The following is a 26131-nucleotide window of genomic DNA, read 5'->3' on the forward strand; positions in this document are numbered from 1 at the left end:
CTGGAATTCAGTTGGGGCTAAAAAAAAACACTCAATTATCTCTCTCACAGCAATCAAAGCTGTTGAATACTGTATTATTTCAATCATTTGAGAGCCGAATGAGCAGTAAATGAGTTTATAACATAACAAAGAAGCCTAACCTTCTGCAGCCAGCACTTCTCGGGGTTAAGCAGATAGAATTGCGTTCGTATGGAAGGGAGGGATCCGGTTTCCCAGTGTAAAGAGGGTTAAGGAAATGGTTGGCTTATGATCCCCATGGGAGAACCTGTTCTTGGAGTGCTCACTTTTCTACAATCAAAGTGGAGACTTTGCTAAGGATCGAGTGCTGCTTCCAAGGGAGCGAAGACGAGATGCCACAGCTCCTCGCTTTTCATGAATGTGTCTCCCCCTCTGCTTATGTGAGTTTGACCCGCCTTTGACTCTGCTTGCTTCGGACTCCCTATGAGCTGTTTTATGACCTTACTTTTTCGTATGGTCGGCGAGAGAAATAAACGGCACAGTATTTCCAGAGGAGTTTGCACAGAGCCCGATTTACAACCAGCCTGAGCGCATTCTTTTTTTCCTCGTCCTCCAGGTCTAAAAGAGCGGGGGAAGGGCTGTGGCCTGTCTGCGCAGAGCCCCTTGAGCCATGGCGCCCAGGGCTCACGCAAGAAGAAATAAGAAGAAGAAGAGATGGATGGAGTTGTGGTAGATGTGGATGGGATATAGCTATCTCAGCCTGGGTCTCTCACCCATAGCTATCTCATTTATTGATCATCCTATCCCAAGAGGTTGGGGCAAGCTTTGGCTACAATTCAATAGTTCTTCATTAATTTAAAATTTGGTACAACAATCTCTCTTTTATAAAGAGTAGACGGCCTTACAATTTGGTAACTAAACAATTAGGAAACTAACACTAAAAAAGAAACTAAGATACTTTGGCAACTCCTACTGACTTGAACTTCAAGTAAACATAAAATACAAATTAAAGGGACCTTCCAGAAGACTTAAGGACTTGTCCAATTAATGTTTAACTAGTCAAACGTAGGAGGAAAAGTTACAGCTGTACTCCACTATCGCAGGACACAAGGAAGCTTCCGGACAGCTCGCAATGAGGGCTGGATCAATGGCTGCTTGTGGGCTTCTAGAAGACCAAATAACAGGGAACAAAATATGGATTATCAAGGGGCATCTATGCTGGTTCAATGGCTGCATGTATGGGCCAGCATGGGAACAAAAAGTCAGGGCAAGCTGGCTGCTCGATCAGCCCAATGTCTGGTCAGGTTGGCTGGTCATCTTCCTCCTTCGATACATGTCCAGCATGGGTATCTTCATCAGTTGGCAGCCTTACACACATCTTAAAGAAGTAAGAGGTGCAATAATAGGATGGTGTCTATAGTATACTATATAGCAGATTTGGGATGGAATGATATAAACATCACATATGATTTTATGTATCATATTTTATAATTCAATTATTTTAAGCATTTATATCATATTTCATACTTTCTCTCTGTCAAGTTTCATGAGCAAGGTAAGTCCTATTTTATCTTTGAGTTTTATGGTGCAACTCTGTATGAAGACTTTTTGTGATCAACTCCAAAGGAATTAATAATGTTTGAATAGCTTCAATATGCCCATACCAATTTTAATTAATTAGTAAATGTATGTGCAAGACAAAAAGAAAAGAAGGGAAAGTAGAATACCAGAAAATGCTACCGCTGCTGGGTGCAGAACTACTCTAGAATTACAAAGGCTGAGCTCCTTATGGAACTAACACTGATTGGATGATTTCCATAAAATGCTGCTGAATCCCTTCTAAAATGTTTTAAGTCATATAACCTTGCACTTTTTCTATGGAACTATTGTAGTTTGGGCTTGCCCTTTAAATTATGTGGAGATCTTTTTTTTTTTTTCATTAACATAGAGATCAGTAGAAATTGGTCGGTTTGTCAATTATAAGGAACACAATGATACATTACTTGCATATCATGTCAGCTTTGATGAGATCTATGAGGTGAGATCTATGGAAGGCATGAAGGTATAATTGTTGGCGACATTGTGTTACTAATTGACTTCAGTTATTGTTCATACATTACAGAACGGATGTACTAATGTGGGGTAGTTTGTTTACTGTTCCAAATACTCTTGGTGAGATCCAGAGTACAGTGCAAAGTTAGTTCTTAGCTTTCAACCTAAAAACAGAACATCTGTTCTTCATATTAGACTGGGATTCAAAGCCTGAATCTTACTCATAGGACTACAACGTGGGTCTAGGCCTGCCCAAATCCAGAGAGAGAGAGAACCCCAAGACTAACTTGTAATCTAACTCATATGGTGAGCTTCATCCCAAGACTGAAGCTAATGGTGGCTCCAAGCTCACATTGATGCTTCCGCCAAGTGTCATGGCCAGACTCATTTTAATCATGGGGTTTAAAGGAACCTAATTAGGAATCCAAAATAAATTTCCAGCCTCATTGGCCTTATTGTAGGGTTGAAACTGTTTATTTATATGCTTTGATCATTTTTATTGATGTTGTTACATGTTTGTTCATGGCTCTACATCCAAGGATCATTAGTTGTGTGAATGGCTTCTTTAAGGTATCTCTCTTTCACTTCATCTCTAATAAATAATGTTCATGATAATTGAACAGAGATAGTGAATGGTTGCTTTATGGTATCTATTGGGTTACACTTGTAAGCTTAGTGAATGGCATAGTTTCATATATTTCTTGGTCATATTAATGTGAGGTTCCTAACCAATTGTATAAGCTTACCAAGAAAAAAAAACTATTGTAAGTCTAGAATTGAGAGTTCACTGATATACCATATGATACAGTACCTACATGTTTTCTTTCATATAGATTCACTATCACTATTATCTGTTGTTTGGAATATGTTGTTTGGTTGTATGTAAGTTCCCAAGTAATTATTGTTAAGATGACTGATTTGATCTCTAAGCTGTGAACTTTAAATCCCGCAAGGCAACAAAATGGATAAATTTGTTGAATGTTATGAACCAAAACATGAGATTTCCAAGGATCATTAATTTGATTTCACTATACTACTTGAGCTTTCCAAGTTCCCCAAAATGTGCTAATCAAAAGTGGGTTCTTCTTTGATACCTCATCAAGTCATGTTCTATGCTTTCGACCTGTGCATACGCACTATCTCCGGAGATTGTTGTTGTGATTTGCTGAACCCACTTTTCTGTCCACATTGATATCCATACAAACTCATTACGTTTTGTTCTTTCCCTTGTTGATGTTGTGTTCATTACTTAAGGTTATTTTCCATCATTGTATTTACTTCGTGAGTGCAGCCTTCCTCAAGAAAAATGCCTCATGACTTCTCTTTTTCTTTGTTGTCTTGAAGCTCAGAATGCAGCGATGTTTGTGTCTTTTATGGTCTATCTTGTGTCTTTTATGCTTGCAAGTATGGCCCTCTTTTTCTTCTTATAATTATTGTTACCATCTTTGTTGGTTACTGCTGAAGAGCTATCAACAAAGGAATTGGTGTTGACAACATGAATTATATCAATGATAGTCAATGAAAGGTACTCTAATTTTTTTTCTGTTTCTTTTCCATAAGAATTTTACTGGAATCTTGCTTAGAATGAACTGTACATGCTATTATTTGTGAGAATTATTGGACTATCTGTGATCTATTTCAGAATTTAGACTACAAAAGTCCTTCTCTACCTTTGAGCATGGATTCCAACATGCCACACTCCAGTGTAGTAACTCTCAAAGCCAAAGGCATGAGGCTAAGTCACACAATCCATATGCCTCTTCCTTTTCTTTTTCTGATAGAAAATTCATTTTAATAAGAAAAAATTATCTATTTTCCAAACAAGTGACTGAAAATAATTAGAAAAACTAATTAATCAAAAAAGCAATTAAAAATAAAGTAGAATATAGTTGAAATAATATATTAGAGAATGATTTGGGTTGTCTAATCTGATAGAGGCCCCCTTTATTTATAAAAAGAGATTAGGTTACAGCTAGCATAAGGATGAATCACAGGTGAGTCACAGCCCTAGATACTTTGTAACTAGACACTTTAACGCTCCCTCTTAAGCTAGTGCATATATATCACACATGCCCAACTTGCAGAGCGTAGAGTAGAGAATGAAAGACCTTACAATATAAACCTTTGGTGAACACATCATCTAACTGATTCTCTGAGGTGACAAAAAGAATACAAATGGAACCTTGTTCCACCTTCTCCTTGATGAAATGCCGGTCAATCTCAATATGGTATGTCCGATCATACTGAACTAGATTATAAGCAATACTGATGGAAACTATATTATCACAGTAGAGCCGCATAGGATCAACAGTAGCAAACTCATTGAGTCATAGCACGGTATTTAGCCTCAGCACTAGTTCTTGTGACCAAAGATTATTTCTTCTCTAGGTAACAAGGTTATCACCCATGAGAGTGCAATAATTGCAGGATTAAAATCTCAATAAGATATAATCCTTAGACCCAACAAATCACCATAGATAGATTAAGAACACCAAGAACAATGGGATAGAAACTATAATCAATAAAAGTGTACCTTGTTTGGGATCCATAGTAAAGCAAAGCGTAGCGAAAAACCTTTTGATCCACATAGCAAAGTACTTCTCCTCTATTCCCCAATGATCACTGGCAAGATGAGGAATCTGAACGTACAAAGGAGGAAGCCACAAGAAACCTTATCTCTTTCACTTTCTCCCTCTCCCTCCAGAATGCACATTGTGGATAAGATTAGGGTTAGAGAAGGGACCTAGCTCTATATTTATAAAGTTTCCCAATGGACCCACTCATCACAAGTCCAATGGTTAACTAAAGCCCACACTAGCCAGCCCATATTAAACTAATTAAAGCCCGTATATCTCACTTAATTAGATCATATAATTACCCTGGTTTTATTAAAGCACAAAAACCCAATTAATATAAGCCCACATGAAATATTCTAACAAACTAGAAGTAGAGCATCGATCATCAACAGAACTTTCCCAATTAGCATTAATAAAGGCCTCCCTTTCCGGGAGCAGATTTCAAGTATCTCAGGATACGATACACTACTTCAAGGTAAGTAGGTAGCAAAGCATGAAGGAATCGACTCACAATCCTTAAGGAATATGTAATATCAAGATGGGTTTGAGAAAGATAAATCAACATGCCAACAATTATCTGGTACCTTTCTCGATTAACTGAATCACCACCATCATTGCTACGATGATTAGCCTCAAAAGGAGAGTCTGCATATTTACATTTAAGCATGCTGGTCTCACTAAGAAGGTCCAAGAAATATTTCATTTTTGAGATAACGATGCCCTTGTTAGATCCAGAAGCTTCAATAGCTCAGAAGTATTTGAGAGGCTAGGCAGCGTGGTTGTAGGTGCAAGCAGCAAGGGCTATAAGGGCATGCAATGATGGCGGAAGGTGGAGGAGTGATCAAAAGCCAATAGCTATAAGGGAACATGTCAGTAGGGTTAGGCAGTCAGACCCGGTGTATGATTTTTTCAACCATGCTTAACCAGGGAGGCCGAAGTCCTAAGAACGTATGGAGAGAGCCCTACTAGTGGTTGTGGAAAAGAAAAACTATTTAGGTTTTTTTGCTCTGATACCGAGTTGAAATATAATATTAGAGAATGATTTGGCTTTTCTAATATGATAGAAGCTACCTTTATTTATAATAAGAGATTAGGGTTACAGATAGCACAGTCCTAAATACATTATACATAGACACTTTAATCGATACTTAACTAGGCAGCCCAAAAGGTTTTCATGTAATCCAAAGTACTTTACATAGTTCTTAGCTTTCAACCTAAAAACAATTTATCCTTAAGCCATCTAAGACTAGGATTTTAAAGCCTAAATCTAACTCGTACGACAACATGGTGTAGACACCTATTTTTGTCACCCCTAACGATGATGATACAAAGAATAATTACACACTGGATGTTATATACTTGGAGACATTTTAAACTTAGGGTAGAAATGTCCGTATTGCGTCCACTTTTAATGGAAAATATTTTCAAAAGTGGTTTTGACAATGTGGATTAGTGTTGTTTTCCTCTGAGCCAGACACTACACTTTGGTGCAAGACCAATGCGAATCAGCCCCCAATTCCCCCTTTTTCTGTATGATCAAAGTCCCTGCTTTACCTGCATTTGTGACATTTCAGTCGAGATCGCACCCATATCTCACATCATTGAAAATTTCTTGGAACAGGAATTTCAACAACATATTACACAATGAATTTTGACCAATGGTTTAAAATATATGACCTTTGAAATTTGACCCTAAAATTAGGTTTTCTCGGGCAATCTAGGAGTGCCACGTGGCGTCAACATCCCTTATCCAAAAACACCTCTTTTAGACCAAATCCCTCTCTTTTAGTCCCACATTGGAAACAAGAGAGGGTTTCCCCTATTCCCAACGTTATGATAGGGACCCTTTCCCATTTCCTAGTAGGAAAAAAATTAAAGAAGGAATGGCGCCATTACGGTTTTGCCTAATCTATTTAAATAAAAAAAAAATTCTCCAAGTTTAAGCATTTTAACATGATAATTCTTCCTTGAGCCGGGAGAAAATCAATTGGTTCGGTTCGGTTCAAATTAGGGCTTAGAGCTTAAGGGTTATCTCCCCTTAATATTGATTAAAGTCGGGTTAATCAAGTAATTTTGCCCTCCCCTAGTTTAATTATTTAAGCGGTAGATTAATTAGTTAATTATAAATTATTTAATTGCAATGAATCATACTATAAAACTATAGGAGAAGGTTATTGAAGCCTGCTTGAGAAGAGAAACTAAGATCTCGGAGAACCAATTTAGATTTATGCTTAGTAGATTCATGACAAAGGCTATCTACCTATTAAGGAGCTCATAAAAAGTTATAAAGCCTACAAAAAAGATCTCCACATGGTCTTTATTGACGTAGAAAAAGCATATGATAGAGTTCCTAGAGATCTAATTTGGCTTGTACTAGTAAAGAAAGAGGCATCGAGTACTTAAGTGGAGATAATTAAGGACATGTATGAAGGTGTGGTGACTAGTGTGAGATCTGTGGGAGGTTAAGGAAATGAATTTCTTATTACGATTGGGCTACATCAAGGATTGGCCTTAAGCCCTTATATGTTTGCGCTTATCATGGATGAGTTATCCAAGAGCATTCTGGACGAGGTCCCCTGATGTATGCTCTTTGCTAATGACATCATTTTAGTGGATGAGACTAAAGCACGGATCAATACTAAGTTGGAGTTATGGAGATCAACCTTAGAAATAAGAGGTTTTAAGATTAGTATATTGAAGAGGGAGTATATGATATGTAATTTCAGCCGCTCTATGATGAATGATGAAATAGTGAAAATTGAGGAGAAAGAGATTTCACAAGTGACTATTTTAGATATCTGGGGTCAATTATAAGTTAAGATGGTGAAATAGAGGATGATATTTCCCAAATAATTAAAGTGAGATGGATGAAGAGTGTTATGTGACCGGCATATCTCTTTAAAGCTTAAGGGAAAATTCGATAAGATTATTATTCGTCCAACCATGATATATGGGGCGGAATGTTGGGCAATTAAGAAATATCATATAGATAAGCTAATTGTAGCTGATATGAGGATGTTAAGATGGATGTGTGAAGAAACTATAAAAGATAAAGTAAGGAATGAGTATATTAGAGTTGATTTGGGAGTTGCCTCGATCAACGACAAGCTTCGTGAAATTCGTCTAAGGTTGTATGGTCATGTCCAGAGGAAGGCCTAAGGACGCCCTAACAAGGAGGAGCGGTCTTATATAGTTGGAAGGAGCTAAAAGAGCTATGGGCAGGTCTAAAATGACTGTAGGCAAAGTGGTGAAGAATGACATGCACAGTCTCGGTCTTATTCCAAGTATGACTTTGGATAGAGCCTATTAGAGGGCTAGGATCCATGTAGCCAACCCCACTTAGTTGAGATCTCGTGATTTTTTGGGCTGTTACCTCTTTCCTCTAACTCTCATCTTTTTTTTTTTTTAATTGTATCCATATAGCCAACCCCATTAAGTTGGGTATAAGGCTGAGTTAGTTGTTGTATGCTAGATTGATTATTTCCACATTGGTTTACTGTAGTTAGTTTAATTAGTCTTTAATTATTCATATAGTATAAATAAAGTATTCTAGGTTGGATTAATGTAGTTTTAGTTCATTATATTATTTTATCACTCTATTTGTTTTAATTAGTAGATTTAATTTAATTAACAAAGCTTAGGATTAAGAAACCCTAAACTTAAGTCTCTCTATTAGCTTTTCTCCTTAACCAATCCCGCCACCCTCTTCTTTCCTTGGCTGAAACCTAACTTCTTTTTCCTCCCATCTTTATCCCTCTTTTCCTTCTACAACCTCGGCCATACCTCTTCTTCTTTCTTTTTCTCCCTTGGCCAAAACCCATTTGCCCCTTCTTCTTTCTTCTTTTTCATTCCGGTGGTGAATCCATGGTCGTAGCCTCCACCTCCCATAGGTAAGAACACTTCTTTCCTCATTTTCTTATTCTTCTACTTGCTCATACCTAAACAAAGAGGAACCCGAGCCATCCCTTTTTGTTTACTTCGAAACCAGAACTGATCTCCTCCTTCAATCTCGTCTTCTTCTTTTTCTTCTTCTTCTCTCTATCATCACTCTTCCTTCTTCCCTTCTTTCTTTTGGTGGTGGATCTATGGCCACAACCTCCATTTTTGGCAATTGAGAACTTTAGTGACAACCACATGTCTGACCTTTGATCCATCTCCATGTCTACCTCTAGCCATAGCCTCCACCTGTCCCTCTTTCTCTTTTGGATCTCTCTATTGTTGTGGTGTGTGATGTCGATGATAACCTTATTCTATCACCCCCTGGAAATGATGATTCACAGGATGTGAGTGAGATCTACACTTTCTTTCAGAGGAGGACTTGGCATTTCAAAATGACCCGGAACTTAACCTTAACCTAGTCTGAAACCCTAACAAAGTTTGAAACCCTAATCAAGCCCGGGACTCTTACACAACCAAATCATGCCAGATCTCGTAGCACCCAATATTAGCACACAATATATTGAGCAATTGATTCTAAGTATTCTCTAATGGTGTGGGATTGACATAAATAAAAAAGGATTGCAAGAATCCCTTAGTTTATAATAGGACAAAAGATCTTTCCTTGTGAATCCCAAACATGTTTTAGCCAGAAATGAGCTCAACACCATACCATTGGATAGCACTCGGAAATACGATTCGAACGATATATAGTGCATAAAAATCGAACCACCAGATCTTCTGGGATCGCACCTGGAAGTCACAAACCTTGATCAGTGCGAAACTAGTACCTAAAGTTACTATTCTGGCCCCAAAATCCTATAGATCCTCACCCATTCTCGTGGCCCCACCAGATTAAAATGACCATTTTGCCCATGTTTTTGTGCGGGTCCTCTAAATGAGCATATTCCTCAGTGGCAGGCCAACAAAAAAAGACCTGCAAGATTTCACCCTTTTCTGTTCCGAATCATTATAAAAAGGGGCACTATTCCCAATTCCAAGGGGATATCAGCTTACCTTTTCACCTGCCACTCCCCTTTTCACTCACCAACCCTTCCAAGCGCGTCCAAATGCTGGAGAAGTGCTCCCAAGCCCCATCTTTGGTCTCTTGCTAGCCTAACCTCTCATAAACCAAAATTATGCCGAAATGCCTATCGGTCTCCCTGCCTCGATCCTCGAGCCAAAATAATTCCCTAATTCCTTAGGTAGCTTAGGAACCCCCAATGTTCCTAGATCCCAATTTTGTCAAATTCTCCTAGATTCCTCCTCGATTTATGTGTCAAAACTATGTCAAAATCAGAAAAATCCAAAAAATTTCCTTTAGCCCTGGACAAGTCCTAAAAAGTCTCACCATGTTTGGAATCAAAGTCACATGCAGCAAGGATACCCATGTAGGGATATGTGATCCATCTATGGCTCTGATACAATCCTTGAAGTAAGGGTTAAATATTACATGGTTACTTGTTATTTGATGATGAGTTGCGGTACTTGGAGGTTTCAATAGTATTTGATACAATTTAATAATTGCACCCAAAACTAAGTTAAATTATCAACTAATAGTCTGACAAGAATGCCCAAATTGATGCGAAATGATTCGGTTCTTAATGTTGTGGCCTATTGTATGTAGTAAGGTAACAAGTTGTTTCTCCACTTGTACAAATCTGCTATCTCTTAATATACCCCTCTTTCTAATCATATTACTTAAACAGAAAAATGCTTCTTACTCAATTTTTATTTGCTCTTGAAAGGTTTTGTTAGTTCAACCGATAATTCTCTCTGTCTCAACAATACCACGTAGAGTTTATGGCTCTTTGGTGAGAACTGTTTTCTATACTAATCTATTGCTATAACAACATGTTGTAACCCGGCAGTCACTGAGAGGGGGGTGAATCAGTGAGTCCAATTCCGATCCCTAAAAACCTATCCGATGTCTGGCCAAGAAAAACCTGATATACCTGTCCCTGTTTGCACACAGTCGTATGCACCCTCAGCCTCTCATAGGCACTTCCAAGTATGCACACCCATTCCACATTCCACGCACTTCAATATCAAATGCAAACAACAAGCACCCACAACACAGGGTTTTTACGAGGTTCGGCAATTTGCCTACATCCCCGGAGTAGTGCCTGTAAAGGCTTCGTACCTACTCAATACACTACTTTTGACTGCACCCACAGTCGGGAGCACCCACACCCAATTTTCTCAAGCCGAAGCTGAGATGGCACTCGTAGTGCCGATACAATGTGTAGCACCCACTACACGGGAGCACCCACTCCCGGTGCTTAGCACCCACTAAGCACACAATAAATAATACAATTAAATTGGGCTTATATCAATGCCCTACAGTCAAGCTCTGCCTAGCATATGCATCCACAACTAGCTAGCATGCTTACAGTTCATCCACAACTAACCTAGCATGTATACATTCATCCATAACTAACCCTAACATACATACATACATGTAATGTAAAATCCAAGGTTAGAGAATCTCACAACCGATTGCCTGGGATGACTGGAAACTTGTACTGACAAGTTTTGTGCTCACACCTTCTCTCTCCTTGGCTTCTTGCTCTTCAAAGCAAACACATCCTTGCTTTCTTCTCTTCTTCCTTGGCTTTGAGTTAATGTACAATTAACACACTTCAACCACCTCTTTTACCTCCTTTAATGGCCTAAGAACATTTATCATCAAGAATGTATGTTCATTCAAGGACCAACAAAGAAGGGGAACCTTCTCCTACCAAAACCGTAGCCTTCTTTCACTCAAAACCCATTTTTCTTACTTCCATGGTGTAGGACTTGAAAAAACAAAGAAGCTGCAACTTGGTTCACCCAAATCCGAGTTAAAATGAGGGAGATATGACATTTTGAAGTTGGAGCAATGAGATAACCTGAAATGGAATCTTCGTAGGGGTGGTGTAGGCTACACTGGCGGCGCGCACAACAAGGGTGAAATCTGACCATAGATCTCATAGAAAAGATCTTATAATCCAATCCGTCCGATTAAACCAATGGACAATAGATCCAAACCGTTAGATTTGAATCTCGATGAAGTCATCATGACGTAGGCGCTGACATCGTCAGAAGTGTTGTCGATCTATGATTGGTTGCTTTTCCGGATTTTAAGGGAGCTTGTCTCCCACTCACAAAAGTGAAAAGGATTATTGACCGTTGGATCCGAATCCTCCATGTTGGCTTTAATATGATTTCATGAGATCATTAAGATTGGAATCTTCTTTATATCTTCTATACACGCGCGAAACACACTAACATACTTGATAAGGTGTAGCGCCAGTGGATCAAGAGTTATACACCTAACCAATCAAATCCTACGCACAAGCATCTATCTCGTCCATATCACACCAAAATCTCAGTAGCCTTTGGATGGGCATCAAGCCTACGTGGTCAAATCTTGACCATCCATTTCACTTCCCTTTACTCCTCTTTATTACAATCAAGCCCCTGCCTCCATATGTTTCAGTGCTTAAAGACCCCTTGCAACTCAGACCTTCAAAATCTTTAAATTACACAAAAGCCCTTCAAATTTCAAAAATAAATTCCGAAAAATCCACCCAACACCGAGAGCAACTGATGGATTTTCGGTTTGGATTTTCAAACCGACTTTACGGAAACACTTATAACTTTTTCATACGATATCCGATCAAGATGAAACAAAGTGCGTTGGAATCGTAACTGGATGCTCTACGACTTTTCAGAAGACTCAATCATCTGAATCATCCATGTAAAAAGACCAAAATGCCCCTACACATTTCCAATGACGTATCTTTCTCATACGGAATCGGAATACAATGAAATTAGAACCGTTGGAAAGATTGTATTTTTTTCGTATTGTTACATGTAAAACACTTCCTTTAAAAAATTCATCTTCAATGCCGAAACTGCCCTCGACTGCCACAAATGCCGTAACTTCTTCATACGGTATCGGAATATGACGAAATCAAATGCACTGGACTAGGTAAATTACAATCTATCTTTTTCATGAAGAACCGATCTTCCAAAAATGTCATTTTCACTGCCAAAAATTCCCTCGATCGTAAATAGGCCAATTTTGTCAGTTTTGACTCAGAAACCCGCACCACATATTAATGATGTATTAAACCACTCTATGCATACCAAGCTGCTCTGTTATCTCATCGGTGCTACTGGACACTGCCATGTCATCATTTTCATACACATCACCCAAACTGGCCACGTCATCACCGCCACGTGGCCGAGTTGCCAACAAGGTCAACCATAAAACAACAATCACCCCCTTTAGAGTTGTTGGCAACCACCTCATCACTAATACACTCTAAAGCTCCGATGAGTAACTCTCTCCCCCTTTGACAACAAGTACAAAGGGTGGAACCAATGGACTCCCCCTGAGTCCAATATGGGGGTAGCAACATCAAGCAACTTGCTCCCCCTCTCCCAATGCTACTAGTGCTTTGGAAGAACCACCACTCCCAGCTTCTGTCTGAGGAACTCAAACTGATCTTTGGGAAGCGGTTTAGTGAAGATATCAGCCACCTGCTCTGCTGTGGGAACAAACTCCATCCTTACTTCACCTTCCATCATCTTGTCTCTTAAGAAATGATACCGGATAGCAATGTGCTTCGTTCTAGAATGCATCACCGGGTTCTTGGAGATATTGATAGCACTAGTATTGTCACAATATAGTGGCACTGCCTGCTCAACCTCCACACTCAAATCCTTCAACATCTGCTTCATCCACAACACTTGTGTACAACAAGATGTAGCTGCAATGTATTCTGCCTCTGCAGTTGAAAGAGAGACTGACTCTTGCTTCTTACTATGCCATGCCACCAAGCTGCTCCCCAAATAGAATGCACCACCACTGGTGCTCTTCCTGTCATCTACACATCCGGCCCAATCTGCATCTGAAAAAGCTGACAAACTAAAGCTCTTGACTTTCGGATACCATAACCCAAACTCACTAGTCCCTTTCAGATATCTGAAAATTCTCTTCACTGCTGCCACATGTGTCTCTTTTGGTCCTGCTTGAAATCTGGCTACCATGCACACAGCTTGTAAGATGTCAGGCCTACTAGCTGTCAGATATAATAGGCTACCAATCATTGACCTATACGAGGTGTGGTCAACTGATGGAGAGTCATCTTCCTTGCTCAACTTACACCCAGTCATCATAGGTGTACTAACTGGCTTGCAATCCTCCATAGTGAATCTCTTTAACATCTCCCTCACATATTTGGACTGAGATATGAAGATACCTTCTTTCTTTTGATTGATCTGCAAACCCAAGAAGAATGATAGTTCACCCAACATGGACATTTCAAACTCATCTTGCATCCTCATTGCAAAATCTTTGCACAACTCATCTTTGTGACCCCCAAAGATGATATCATCTACATACACAACCACCACAAGCTAACTGCTTTCTTCAGTTCTGATGTAGAGATTACTGTCCACTAAGCCTTTCTTGAAACCCAACTTGCACAAGTAAGAGTCCAATCTGGAGTACCATGCCCTTGGAGCTTGTTTCAAACCATACAATGCCTTCTTTAATCTGCACACAAGAGTGGGGTCCTCGCTCAGCTGAAACCCATCAGGCTGCTCTATGTAAACCTCCTCTTCCAAGTTTCCATTTAGAAAAGCTGATTTGACATCCATCTGATAGACCTTGAACCCCTTGTACACTGACAAAGCCAAGAACATTCTGATAGCCTCAAGTCTTGCCACTGGAGCAAAAGTTTCCTCAAAATCAATGCCTTCCACTTGAGCATATCCTTTGCATACAAGTCTTGCTTTGTTCCTCACCACTTGACCATCTTCATTGAGTTTATTTCTGAAAACCCATTTAGTACCAATCACATTCTTGTCAACTGGTTTAGGGACTAGATCCCAAGTGTGATTCCTCTCTATCTGATCAAGTTCTTCATTCATGGCCTTCATCCAACTCTCATCATTGCTTGCCTCATCAACAGTTTTTGGTTCAATCTTCGAAAGAAGAGAGTATGTGTTGGTCTTCATTCTTCTAGTCTGAACACCTATAGTGGGGTCACCAATGATTAACTCATCTGTTTTCTGTTGATCAACTCTGTTGTGTCTCCTCTGCTCATCTGAATCTACCTCATCCTGTTCAACATCAACCTCATCTTTGCTTTTGAGTCTACTATCAACCAGGTCATTCTCATCATCAAGATCTTCAAATTCTGGAAGTTCATTTCCTGAGCCTGAAGGAATATCCATTTTTTCATCAACTGTGACATCAGCACTCTCTACAATTTTTCCAAGTCTGTTGTTGTAGCATCTATAGGCCTTACTTGAAGTAGAATAACCTAAAAATATACCTTCATCAGCCCTATCATCAAACTTACCCAAATCTTGGGTTGTGTTCTTGATATAACACTTGCTACCAAAGACCTTGAAGTGTCTTGCTGTAGCCCTTCTTCCAAACCAGATTTCATATGGAGTCTTGCTTTCATGAGGTCTCAACATACATCTGTTATGGATGTACACTGCAGTTAGAACTGCCTCCTTCCAGAACTTTTTACCCATGTCATTCTCTTTCAATCTCAGTTCTCCCATATTCTTCAACCTTAGCCTTTAAAAAGGCTAGTTCATCTGCATAACCATCAAATTGTGCAAGAGTCTCATATTGCTCCTCTAGTTGTGCTTTCAAAGCCACTTTCTCTAACTCAAGAGTGTTGCAGTCAATGGTCTTCTGTGAGAGTTGATACTCAAGATCATCTAAGGTCTTCCTTGACTTATTGGCTTGATCTCTCAACTCAAGAACTAATTGTTCTTGCCCCTTAAGGTCTTGAGTGACCTTTTTCACTTTCTTCCTTTCTCTTTTAAGCTCTCTAAGGGCAACTGTAAGTTTAGCCTCTAGATGTGATTTTTCATCTTCCTCTTCTTCTTCTGTAAAATCTTCCTTATTAGAAGAATCTTCTTTGTTTTCTTCCATATCTATTGAGACCATGAACATAGCCTCATCATCTTCATCATTAGATGATTCTTCAGACTCTTCATCAGATGTGTCACTGCATTTCTTAGAAACCAAACTTTTTTTCTTGTCCTTGCCTTTCTTGTATCTGTTTGAGAAGAATTTCTTCTTTCCCTTGAAATGAATTTTCTTTTCACTTTCATCTTCATCACTTTCTATTTTTCCTTGGTTAGGACACTTGGCTGCAAAATGTCCAACCCTTCCACAGTTGAAGCATTTGAAAGGCAACTTGTCTTTATATTTTCCTGTTCCCCTTTTCAACTTTCTGGTGAAATGAGCTATAATCTCATCTTCACTCTCATCAGTGTCCTCCATAGACTGCTTCTTCTTCTCCTTGATTTTTAAAATTTCTCATTGCCTTGAAAGCAGCTTGTTTGTCAGTGGACTTGCCCTTTTTTCATCTCATTTCAAGAGCTATGAAAGTGCCATGCGCTTGATCAAGAGTGATAGTGTCTAGGTCCTTTGCCTCTTCAATAGCTGACACCTTGGAGTCATACTTAGGCAACAAAGATCTCAGGATTTTTTGATAAACAACTGAATCTTCTAAATTGGCTCCCAAACCCCTAATAGAGTTGACCACTTCATTTACCCTGGTCATATAGGTGTCAATATTTTCTCCTTCTTGCATTAATAGACTTTCAAACTGGCCTCTGAAGGTCTGAAGCTTTGCTTTCCTTATCTTTTCATCTCCTTCATAAATGTTCTTCAGTCTTCCCCAGATATCCTTGGCTGAGTCACAATCCATTACCTTAGCCATCACACTCTTATCCAATGCTGAGAATATTGCATTCACAGCTTTTTGATTGTAACAATAAGCCTTCTTAGCTTCATTGTCAACTGGACCTCCTTCAGGTTCCTTGTACCCAATCAAAACTGATACCCAAACATCATAACCTAGTGAACCTAGGTACGACTGCATTCTCCTCTTCCACAAGATAAAATCAGATCCATCAAACTTTGGTGCATGTCCAGAATAACCTTCACTTCCCATACTGTCACTACCGTTGCCTCTGGATCACTCAGTTGTTGATCAAACTGTCACTGAGTATCGGCTCTGATACCAATTGTTGTAACCTGGCAGTCACTGAGAGGGGGGTGAATCAGTGAGTCCAATTCCGATCCCCAAAAACCTGTCTGATGTCTGGCCAAGAAAAACCTGATATACCTATCCCTGTTTGCACACAGTCGTATGCACACTCAGCCTCTCATAGGCACTTCCAAGTATGCACACCCATTCCACATTCCACGCACTTCAGTATAAAATGCAAACAACAAGCACCCACAACACAGGGTTTTTACGAGGTTCGGCAATTTGCCTACATCCCCGGAGTAGTGCCTGTAAAGGCTTCGTACCTACTCAATACACTACTTTTGACTGCATCCACACCCAATTTTCTCAAGCCGAAGCTGAGATGGCACTCGTAGTGCCGATACAATGTGTAGCACCCACTACACGAGAGCACCCACTCCCGGTGCTTAGCACCCACTAAGTACACAATAAATAATACAATTAAATTAGGCTTATACCAATGCCCTACAGTCAAGCTCTGCCTAGCATATGCATCCACAACTAGCTAGCATGGTTACAGTTCATCCACAACTAACCTAGCATGTATACATTCATCCACAACTAACCCTAACATACATACATACATGTAATGTAAAATCAAAGGTTAGAGAATCTCACAACCGATTGCCTGGGATGACTGGAAACTTGTACTGACAAGTTTGGTGCTCACACCTTCTCTCTCCTTGGCTTCTTACTCTTCAAAGCAAACACATCCTTGCTTTCTTCTCTTCTTCCTTGGCTTTGAGTTAATATACCATTAACACACTTCAACCACCTCTTTTGCCTCCTTTAATGGCCTAAGAACATTTATCATCAAGAATGTATGTTCATTCAAGGACCAACAAAGAGGGGGAAGCTTCTCCTACCAAAACCGTAGCCTTCTTTCACTCAAAACCCATTTTTCTTGCTTCCATGGTGTAGGGCTTGAAAAAACAAAGAAGTTGCAACTTGGTTCACCCAAATCCGACTTCAAATGAGGGAGATATGATCTTTTGAAGTTGGAGCAATGAGATAGCCCGAAATGGAATCTTCGTACGGGTGGCGTAGGATACACCGGCGGCGTGCGCAACAGGGGCGAAATCTGACCGTAGATCTCATATAAAAGATCTTATAATCCAATCCGTTCGATTAAACCAACGGACAATAGATCCAAACCGTTAGATTCCAACCTCTATGACGTCATCATGACGTAGGCGCTGACATCGTCAGAAGTGTTGTCGATCTATGATTGGTTGCTTTTCCGGATTTTAAGGGAGCTTGTCTCCCACTCACAAAAGTGAAAATGCATATTGACTGTTGGATCCGAATCTTCCATGATGGCTTTAATCAGATTTCATGAGATCATTAAGATCGGAATCCTTTTTATACCTTCTATACACGTGTGAAACACAATAACATACCTTGATATAGTGTAGTGCTAGTGCATCAAGAATTATGCATCTAACCAATCAAATCACACGCGCAAGCATCTATCTCATCCATATCACACCAAAATCTCAGCAGCCTTTGGATGGGCATCAAGCCTACGTGGTCGAATCTTGACCATCCATTTCACTTCCCTTTACTCCTCTTTATTACAATCAAGCCCCTACCTCCATATGTTTCAGTGCTTAAAGACCCCTTGCAACTCAGACCTTCAAAATCTTTAAATTACACAAAAGCCCTTCGAATTTCAAAAATAAATTCCGAAAAATCCACCCAACACCGAGAGCAACTGATGGATTTTCGGTTTGGATTTTCGAACCGACTTTACAGAAACGCTTATAACTTTTTCATACGATATCCGATCGAGATGAAATGAAGTGTGTTGGAATCGTAACTGGATGCTCTACGACTTTTCAGAAGACTCAATCATCTGAATCATCCATGTAAAAAGACCAAAATGCCCCTACGCCTTTCCAATGACGTATCTTTCTCATACGGAATCGGAATGCGATGAAATCAGAACCGTTGGAAAGATTGTATTTTTTTCGTATTGTTACATATAGAACGCTTCCTTTAAAAAATTCATCTTCAATGCCGAAACTGCCCTCGACTACCACAAATGCCGTAACTTCTTCATACGGTATAGGAATGTGACGAAATCAAATGCACTGGACTAGGTAAATTACAATCTATCTTTTTCATGAAGAACCGATCTTCCAAAAATGTCATTTTCACTGCCAAAAATGCCCTCGATCGTAAATAGGCCAATTTTGCCAGTTTTGACCCAGAAACCCGCACCACCTATTAATGATGTATTAAACCACTCCATGAATACCAAGCTGCTCTGTTATCTCATCGATGACACTGGACACTGCCATGTCATCATTTTCATCCACGTCACCCAAACTGGCCACGTCATCACCGCCACGTGGCTGAGTTGCCAACAAGGACAACCATAAAACAACACAATGTTTGTCCAGTCCAGGAGTGGGTCAACGACTGGATGGATGAGTGATGTGGCAAATGACCTTTTTGTTCCAAAAAAATCACCACTATCTCTTTATTGGTGGTGATATGATATACTTGTTTCTTCACAAAGATGAGCTGATCGAACTCATATTCTCTAAAGCCGAACTTCTTGAGTGGTGAGGATTGGTGGAGGTTGCTTAATGCTCTTTCTATAGAGTCTAACTTTTCAATCCTACTAATTGAAGCCATCCCTGCTCCTTGGTCACATTTTTTACCACCATCACAGGTCTTCCCATTGCAGTTGATTCAAGCATAGTGCATACAGACCATCATTCTTTGTGCTCTCCTTTGCTTTGTATACATGCTTCTTCCTCAGAAAGGCCTGGGCTTGAGCTCATGTAGCTCTTGAGCTCGTGGATTTTGTAGAAAGGAATAGTTATGACTTTTCAGATCTGTGGGAACTTGCAAACTTTAGACGAGTCTTATCTTCTATTCCCATTCCCTTTTCAAGAGTACTCAAGGACTTGGAAATTCCTTTGACCGGATCAAAGTTGTGGGGTTGTTAGAGGAGAACCCATCTTCAATCAGTGCTACTTCCACTATTCCAGTGATATGGCTATCCTGATCTCCTTCCTTTGTCTTCTATTGTTCTACTTCATGAGTTATCCAGTCGATCTCATCCTAAAAGAACACCTCGAATCCCGGTTGCATCTTTGTAGCAGTTTCATCAAACAATGGCTCAACATTTCCATAGAAGGGAAAATCTTCTCCTTCCCTTATGAAATACCCATTGAGAGTGGGGTAGTAAGAGGTGGAGATTTTCCTGGTTATCTTCAATACCTTTTGCCCCTTTCCAGTGTTGTTGCTTCTTGGTCTGGTGGCTTGAGGATTGTACCAGAGACCACTTCTTCCTTTGTTCACTACCAAACTAGGCTGCTTTGGAACTCCGTGATAATATTTCCCTAGTCCTATGCTAGGAAAATTTTGCATATTCTTCATCATTTGATTCCTTGGGGGGCTCCAGACTACTTCATAGTTAGCCAAGATTTTCTCTTTTGGGATTTCTTTGGCAATGGATGCACAAGTTACTTCTAACTCAAAACCACTAAGTCAAACTTCATGGTCTTGCTCTTCTCCTTTTTCAACATTAGCTAAAGTGTTGACCATTTTGCTATCTCCAGCTACAGTAATTACTTTCCCTTCATGAATTAATTTCACTTTCTGATGGAGGCTGGAAGCTACAATCTTTGCATGATGCAACCAAGGCCTTCCTAGAAATATGTTGAAAGATGCTGGTATGTTAATGACTTGGAAACCAATGTCAAACTTTGTTGGGCCGATTATCACAGTGAGGGTGAGGATTCTAAGGACTTCTCTTTTGGTATTATCATATGACCGTATTGTCTGTCTTGACGACCTTATCTCTTCCATATTGATGCCGATGCTCTTGGCTAACCTCAAAGGTAAAACATTTAAAGTTGACCCATTATCAATTAGGACTTGAGGCACGATTTTATCGTGCCTTCAACTATGAGTGCAAAGCCTTGTTGTGCCTGACTCCTTTGGTGAGTACAGATTCTAAGAACATCAATGACCCTATTGCATAGGTTGCCCCTACTATTTGTGTGTGATGTGTTGGATCTATCTCGATCGGTACTTGCACATTAATGAGGGATTTCAAGACTGCTTCTCTGCATGAAGGGGAAGCCATCAGTAGTCCCCAAATTGAGATGTTGGCTTGGGCCTTCTTGAGCTGAGCCAAAACTGGATTCTCTGCTTCTTTCTTTAAAACACTTGTTCGGGCCTCATTGGTTCTTGACTGTTCTACTGGTAGGACCTTACCCTTACAGTCTTTTTCACTTCAAGTCTCCATTACACTAGGAGGTTTCTTCACAATGATCTCAGTGGAACAACGATCTTTATCATTGCTATTTGTTATGGTAATTATGCCTACCATAGGATCATCTTCTTCTTCAGATTCTTCTTCCCTGCTGGGAGTGGGAAGTTGAGGTCCTCCACAAATATCCAAAGCCCTGGCTTGCACCTTCTTGACCGCATTGGAAAGCTATGTAACTATTGTATCCAGCATTTCTACAAGTGTGGCATGCCCCTCTATTTTTTCAAGGATTCCCAACTGCTCGGTGTAGTAGTGTTCACTGATGGCTACTTCACCTAACATTTGATCAATTTCATCAGTCTTGAGTTTTATGTCAACCAAACGATTATAGACATAGCCCATATGTTCTACTATAGGGTTTGTTTCACCTTCAAAAGTGATCTTATACCCTTCACTATCTTCTGAATCTGATGTCGCGGCTCTTTCCCTTCCATGTGACTTGTGAGTGCCGACTAAATAGCATCTGTGGGATCAACCATCGGGTCATCCTCACCGACTGCATACAAATAATATCCTTCTGGAACCCTGGGTGAATAATATCTAGACTCATCATCTTCATTATTGTCTCAAGGTCCCTAGTAATCACTGTCATCTTAGTCCTGGTACTCATCATCACATCGAGAATTAGAGTCATTATCATCATTCTCATATTCACTCTCATTGTCATCATCGTCGTCATCATCCTCTTCATTACTAATGTCTCCCTCACTTGGGTCTTCATCAGATTCCTCTTGACCATCGAATTCTCCTGCATCCAAACACTCGTAGTATTCAGAGCGTATGGACCGAATGATTTCCACAGGGTCAGATTTGATCTCATTGGGTTGAAGTCAGATCGGACTAGACTCATCATCTTCTGTATCACTCCCTATGTGGATTAGGGAGGTGTTCTCTTTTATTTTCTACCCTATTGCCAATGCTGTTACTGCTTTGAGAAGGTTATCTGTAATCTCTACAATTATCTCCGGATTGTATTTTGGAGATATGGTTGTCTAAATTAGAGAAGTGGGATCATTATCTTGGCCTTCTCCCAAAGCATTCACTGATCCCATTGATGAGGTTATCTTTAGGGAATCTAGTAATGCAAGCATATCCTTCCAGCTATACCCGTCCATTCATCCTTTTTTGGGTTATCCACCGAACCTTGAGAATGGGATTGGTATTGATGAGGGATATGAGGTGGGGTGATATGAAGGATATGTGACATTAGAAATTGGGTATTGAAAGGAAGATAGGGCCTGATAAGATGATGAAGTCTCTTCCCCTTGATGGTGTGGTGAAGGCTGATGATATGGTGGAGGTTGGTAATATGGTGGTGGATGGTAATATGGTGAGGGTTGGTAATATGGTGGTGGTTGGAGGTGTGGTATGGTGGATTCTTTCGTTGATGAGGAAGGAAGAATAATGAGTGCTTGATCTTCTAATTCTTCTTCTGATGACTCTTCTCTTTTGGGAGTCCTTATGACTCTGGCCCTTTGACTCATAACTTTTTGGTAAGCGTGGGCATTCATGTGATTCTTCCAATCTTGGGGTGTGATCAACTACGTGGGATCACTCTCTGTTGCTTCTTCGTCTAAGTTTTTCACATGATCATAGAATATGGGATGACAAAAATGATTATCTAACTAATACATGTAAATGGCCCTTCGGAAGGAGTCACACTCCTTTTGACAAGCATTTTTAATGAAACCACTGATATGCCCTACTAATTCCGGAGGAAGGGACAATCTTTGCGCAAGCAGGAACTTTTTTCTCCATTCAAAATGCCTCTCCTTATGGTACTTCTTAGAATCTCTAATAAAATAGGTTGGATCGAATAATCAAGGATCCCAATTTTGCCAATCATCCATTGTTGCCAGCATGTTCACAGTTCCATGGTTTGGGAGTGGATTGGTATTGACATTTGGAGATTGCTTGACCTTGACTTTAATAGTCCCATTGTCTACCAAATCCTGGATTACGTGTTGCAGACCCAAGCCTCTTTCAGTGTAGTGCCCCTTCTGAGTGTGCTAAGCACAGTACTCATGATCTCTATACCAAGTTGGGGGAGGGTTGTTGATTACTCTTGGAGCCACTATCCCTAGCAATCCTTGTTTCTTTAGCTTTTTATACACTGCTGCCACAGGTATTCCCTAATTAGTGAGCTATCTCCTTGGGTGAGAAACTTTCTGAGTAGAGGTATTTGCTTGTATCACAAATGGTTGTGAAGAGGTGACAGGTGAGATCGACTATTGGACCGCGCCAACCACATTGGTTTTGGGACCCTTTCTGCATCCAACTCTGGTGTTCTTCCCTACATCTTGGGAGGATCCTTGATACTGGGCCCCTCTTAGAATTCTATTTTCCACACGTGTACTGGTGGCTATTAGAGCATCAAAAGTCTGAAGATGTTGATAGTAGAGAACATCATAATAAGGCTTTGACAAGTTCTCAATCAACATTTCTACTTGTTCTGCTTCTGAAGGATGATTTGCCATCTCAGCGGCCTTATCTCTAAACCTCATCAAGACGGTGGTGAATCCTTCTCTGGGTTGTTGTCTCAATGTCTTGAGCTCTCGACGCTTCACATCCACCTCAGTATTGTAGGAGTATTGCTTGGTGAAGGCTTTCACCACTATTGTCTAATTTTGAGTTCGGGAAGACTCCAACTGTGTGAACCACCTCAGTGCGGGCCGTGATAGGGTTAATATAAAGGTTTGCCCCATCTAATTGTCAGCAAGTTGCCATGACTTGGTGATGCTAAGATGGAGATGAGCCTTGGGGTCTTTTGACCTATCAAATCTGTTGGTCTACCATTTGAACTTCTCAGGAATCCTTACCCTGGAAAAGAAACTTATTTCATCAGAATCCACTATTTAACTTTCCCATCTCTTTCTCGTTCGGAGCATATTTTCCAAATTTTCTAACTGCTCTATGATTTTTCTTTCTCTCTTCGTCTCTGGAGGTTCCATTCAGACGTGTGCCATAAATTCCTCTTCCTCATCTTCATTCACTATCCTGGGAGGAGGGACCCTAGAATAGGCCCCTCGTTGACCATTTGGATGGGTAGGTGAAGCTCCTCTTTGATCGGTTGGCCTAACTTGCTTTGGTTCTCCTGAGTCAACTCGGGAAGAATTCCCCCAATGACCCGTAGGTCCATTCTAATCCAACTCTCCTGTAGCTTGTGCTAGTTCAGCCCTGAGAGGGTTTCAGAGCATGTGCAATATCTGAGCTTAACCACTCTTAACCTCAGCCATCTCTATCTGTAAGGTCCCTATGAGGTGGACCCAGGCTTGCTCGGGTGATTCAGAGTCGTGTGGATCCATGTGAACTGGGTTGTAATCACTTGGCGGTAGACAATCTCAAAGCGACGATGGAGGTGACACTGGACTTAAGCGAGTCAACTGGTTACCCTGACATGTCCAAATGGATCGCAGAGAATACTTGAGGTATGGAATTGTGCCTGAACCAAAAGTGGCTTATTTTAGTACTCTTGTATTCCCAACCCTTTATTCATTCACCCACTCAATTATCAACCAATGATCAATCTAAAGTTAGTCCACTTAATGATAGGAAGTGGGTAGGGGTCAATGGCCCTAGGCCACTCAATGTCATAAGCGGGAGATTCACACCAATGGCTTAATCAGAATACCCCTATTAAGATGTTCTTCATCGATAAAGTCACGCTTTCCTCAATCTTATCCCACTAGGTGACCTTCCTCCTTGTTTCTCGGGTCTTTTAGATAATTTGGCATTTTGCAAGACTTTGATGGGCATCACCCCAGAGTCGCGTATACAAAATTATCCATATTTCATTTCTAAGGAGGAAAAATACATTTTATCCGAAACCCACTTAGGAGAGCTTTTTTTTATGACTAGAATGCATTACAGGAAAATTTCATTTCTAGACCACAAAAAAATTCTACAGATCAGCTTGTGGCATTCCTAGCGTTCTCCATATATTTCCTACATGATGTGAGCATGCGGTGGATGCAATAGGACCAACAAGGCTTCCTTGATAGGATCTATGTACGCAAGGTACATGTTCCTTTTGATATACCCAGAGGTATGAGATCTAGGGGGTGATTTCCTTGCCCATTACTCATGACTACATATGAGGTTAAGCAACTGGCCATGAGGTGGTGGAACCATGAGTGATGTGTGTACAAAAGTGTAATGCGGGAATATCATTATTCGATCTCAGAATGTCACAAAGTGCATGGACCTCCCTGAGGGTGCTGGAACAATTACGAACATCATATCCATTTAATAATATCCCACACTCTTGTAAAGGAAGCAGCTACCATTTGCTCTCAAAGTACTCTCCATGACATGCATTGACCTCCCTGAGGCTACGGGCATGACAGGGAATCCCTCGCCAAATGATGCGGTTAGCAAATACAATTACAAACATGGGGTTAGCCAAACATGTTTTCAAACAAATGTGGTGGAAAATGTTCTTGCATTTAATAGTAGCATCTAGTGTCGAAAGCTTGACATGGTCCCAAGTATGGTCACCACTGTGAGGGTAGTGGCTGGGAAAAAATGACCTTTTGGGGTCCTGGCCCTCTCTCCTCTCTTTCTCTTAAGGAGGGGTGTGTCGTGTGTGCTTTACCTATGGGCCCCACACCATCGTACTGCCGCTCGGAGATACGTAGAGGCCTATTTCACATTAGTGTAAAGGTCATCACTAAGACGAGGGTTTAATGATGGTCCAATACTGGGGATTGGGATCATACAAAAAGTGTTAGAGTCACCACCTAGGATTATGGGCCTAGGACCCAGGAGTGGGCTCGATTCCTGAGAAAAGGGCCCGAAAGTTGGTCTGGTCTAGAGATTTAGGGTACGTGTTAGATTACAGAATTGGGAAGGTGTTAGGCACCCAAATCTGCCCGGTTCAACCGGTCTTCCTACTAGATGCTTAAGAACGAACATTTTCCACAATTATTCCTATTCTGCATGCATGGTTAAATTATTACACATATGTACATTAACTGAATTCAAATGATTATGTACACTACAACAAGGCCATTATAAAGTCTACATTATGGTAATTTGGATGAAAAATTATACCTGAGCTTGACACCTATTTTGGGTCAAGACGGGTGGGACCTCGATTAGTGCCGGCAAGAACTATTCTTTGGATTCTCCAGGCTCAGGGGAAGATAGTCTTGACCTCCAACTTCCTTTCTTGAGAGATGTTGATTGCAGCAATGTTCGGATAGAGTTTTAACTAGGAATGGTTACTTTCGGATTTTGACTGCTGTATCGATTCGACAGAG

Source organism: Macadamia integrifolia, chromosome 4 (assembly GCF_013358625.1).
Source record: "Macadamia integrifolia cultivar HAES 741 chromosome 4, SCU_Mint_v3, whole genome shotgun sequence".
NCBI classification, from domain to species: Eukaryota; Viridiplantae; Streptophyta; class Magnoliopsida; order Proteales; family Proteaceae; genus Macadamia; species Macadamia integrifolia.